The 3,532-nt window shown below is 39.0% G+C and overlaps 1 non-coding gene across 1 annotated transcript; it reads left to right on the forward strand.

Moving 5' to 3' along the window:
* The first annotated feature begins 2,087 nt into the window (after positions 1 to 2,087).
* LOC120108283 lies at positions 2,088 to 2,193 on the forward strand. The gene has a single exon (XR_005509699.1). It is a non-coding gene; the product is annotated as a small nucleolar RNA R71 (small nucleolar RNA).
* The last annotated feature ends 1,339 nt before the right edge of the window (positions 2,194 to 3,532 follow it).

Raw genomic sequence — 3,532 nt, forward strand, 5'->3', positions numbered from 1 at the left:
GGAAGAAGATAAACAGTGGCCAAGCCTTTTTTTATTATTTTTTATATTGTTATTTATTTATTTATTATGTATTATTTATTTTTTCTCTAACACTGTTCACATGAACAGTGTTTTTACGGAACACTGTTCACATGAACAGTGTTTTTACGGAACATTGTTCATATGAACAGTGTTCTCGGCATTTTTTATTTTTTTTGGATGAAAATCAAGATGAATACCCCCAAACCTAAACCTAACATTGTCCTCAATGTTAAGAAATAATCTAAGAGAATTGGGTTGCCTCCCAACAAGCGCTAAGTTTATTGTCTTCAGCCAGACATAGTGAGATAGTTTTTGCATCTCCTTCTATGAGGTCATCTATTTTGTCTATCATAAAACAATCAATTTCCCTTGCGGGTTGGTCGGCCGCATTGAACATATTTAATTTTACCTTCATATTCCCAAATGATATGTTCATTACCCCTGTTCTACAATTGATGCACGCATTGGCTGTTGCTAAAAAGGGCCGCCCAAGGATAACGAGGATTTGTTTCTTAGGATTAGGTTCATGTTCCATATCAAGGACAATGAAATCTACTGGAAAATAGAATTTATCTACCTTGACAAGAACATCTTCAATTATCCCACGTGGTGTTTTTACAAATCGATCAGCCAATTGAAGGGATACCGAGGTTGGTTTTAACTCACCTAACCCAAGTTTCTCATAAACTGAATAAGGTAAAAGGTTGACACTTGCCCCTAGATCTAAGAGTGCTCGATCAATGAAATTATTTCCTAAGACACAGGAGATGGTGGGAGCACCAGGATCTTTGAATTTCGGAGGGGTGTTGTGTTGGAGAATAGAACTCACTTGATCAGTTAGGAAGACCTTTTTAGGCACATGTGTCCTAGATTTTCGCTTTTGTGTACAAAGGTCTTTGAGGAATTTGGCATAGGAGGGAACTTGTCTAATAGCATCAAGAAGCGGAAGGTTGATTTTCACTTGTTTGAAAACCTCCATTATTTCCTCTAGTGAAGTTCCTTTTTTGCCAAAGGGAGAGGGTGAATTAAGAGCTTCAGGATATGGGGCCTTTGGGATATGAGTTTTGGCAGAAGGTGGACTAGGTGAAGAAGAAGAAGAAGGTTTTTCATTTGACACATTTCTATCCTCTTCTTCATCTTCCTTATTGTTGTCCTCCCCAATCTTATTGTCTACTACACGTCCACTCCTTAGGATAGTCAAAGCATTGGCTTGTTCATGATGAATTGCATTTAGTTGATTTTCTTGAGCCATGTATTGTCCCCTAGGATTACTTAGTGGTTGGCTTGGAAGCTTTCCTTCCTCTCGCTTGTTTAGTGCATTAGCTAGTTGACCTATTTGGGATTCTAGCTTGGCGATTGATTGCGTATGAGAGTGCACTAATTGTGTAATGGTTTCCAAACCTTGAAGGGCGTTCAACACTTTCTCCTCAAAGGCTGTGTTTCTTTGGGGTGGAGGAGGAGTGTGTTGAAATTGAGTCGAGGGACGGTAGGGATGAATATTTTGTGGGGTTTGAAAATTCTGAGGGTTTGGAAAGTTTTGGGAATAAGGTTGGGCAGTATTCGAAGCTTGCTGCTTCCAAGAAAAGTTTGGATGATTTCGCCATCCCGGGTTATATGTATTGGAAAATGGGTCATTACCCGGTCTAGGCAGTGTTTGAGCAGCATTGATGTGTTCTTGCACGAGTTCGGGGAATTGGGGCGCTGAAGGGCACTCATGAATAGGGTGGGATGGGCTAGAACAAATAGTACACACTTGTGCTTGGGAAGAGCTAATGACATGTCCCCCTACCATCAGTTGGTCAATCTTATGGGACAATGCATCTACCTTGCTAGACAGGTCCATAGAATTACTTATTTCACAAATGGTTCCTCTTCTTTGAGAATTCGGGGGTGCTTGACGAGAACATGAAGCATGGTGGAGGGAGTTTTCATTTAGATTTTCAAATAATTTCCATGCTTCATGCTCATTTTGAAGCATGAATGTCCCCCCACATGCAGCATCAATCATCTGACGGTTTCGTTCAGTCAATCCGTCATAGAAGCATTGCACTAGCTGCCACTTAGGTATTTGATGATGTGGGCATTTACGGATTAGGTCCCGAAATCTCTCCCAAGTTTCATGAAATTCTTCTCCCTCAGTTTGGGAGAAGCTTGTGATAGCGCGTCTAAACTGGTTCGTTCTTCCTATGGAAAAGTATTTTTTTAAGAATTCTTGTTGCATTTGACCCCAGGAATGAATCGAGTTGGCTTCTAAAGAATTCAACCATTGCTTGGCTCTATCTTTAAGGGAGAAGGGGAATAATCTAAGTTTCAGAGCGTCATCAGTGAAATTCTGAATCTTGACAGTGGTGCAAATCTCAAGAAATTCATCTAGGTGTTTATATGGATCTTCATTGGTGAACCCATAAAAAGATGGAAGCATTTGGATCACACTAGACTTTATTTCATATTGTACAGCTGCTACCTCAGGTAATCGAATGCAAGATGGGGAAGTGTAAATAGTGGGAGTAAAATATTCCCTCAGGAGTTTGGGTTGTTCTTCAGCCATCTTAAGAGGTGGGGATGATCCTAATGTTTTGATCTTAGCTCGAATGTTCCTAAGGGTTCGTTCTATTTCAGGGTCAAAAGGTAATAGGTTTTGTACTCTAGAACGACTACCGTGCATACACTAGTACTCGATCAATCAAGCATGCAATAAAAGAGAAAAGCATATCAATCCTAGTCTTTGTCCTAAAATCACTAGACAGCTCCTAACTGGTTTGAAGAGGGCACCTAAGCCTCCAATCCGGTCTAATGAACCGAGTTGACCAGGTAAGCTCCCAGGTAAGTGGAGGGGTCACGATGCGTTCGCAAAGGTCCCACTTAAAACCCACTTGCCTCGAACAGATGAACTGTCTCCCTTATAGGGACAAAGCTTGCCTAGACATCAACTAAGCCACAGAGCGAAATTGGTGCAACTTTCGGTGATCTTCGTCCTATTGAGCTCGAATGTCCCTAGGAGCCAATGTCTGATTGATTTTAATTAAAGTGACACTATGTGAGATTGAGTTCACCTAAGTTGGGCAAGAGTCCGGTGATGAAATCCGGCTCTTATCTTGTTGGGGTGATTGCCCTTACTATGTGCAAATTGATTTGTGTATGTGTATCAAGCATGCATTCACAATTTTGCTATAATTAAAATCAAACAATCACCACAAAATTTCAAACCAATAATTAATTTAAATAAGAAAAGTTTAGAGGTTACCAAAGGGAATTTCCCCAGCAATTTATTTTTTTTTTTTTTTTGCAAACCTCTACAGCATTTCTTTTCCGGCAGTTCTCCTTTTGATCATCCCAGATTTTTTTTTCTCGATTCCTGATAAAATAAATAAATAAATAAATAAAAATTAGTAAGGGAGAAAAAGAAGATAAGAAAAGTAACAATAATAAAAAAAATTTTTAAATTTTTTTTTAATTTTAATTTTTAAATAATTTTTTTTTAATAAGAAAAATAACTATGCTAGCAATCCCC

This window comes from Phoenix dactylifera, unplaced genomic scaffold, assembly GCF_009389715.1.
Source record: "Phoenix dactylifera cultivar Barhee BC4 unplaced genomic scaffold, palm_55x_up_171113_PBpolish2nd_filt_p 001256F, whole genome shotgun sequence".
Lineage (NCBI taxonomy): Eukaryota > Viridiplantae > Streptophyta > Magnoliopsida > Arecales > Arecaceae > Phoenix > Phoenix dactylifera.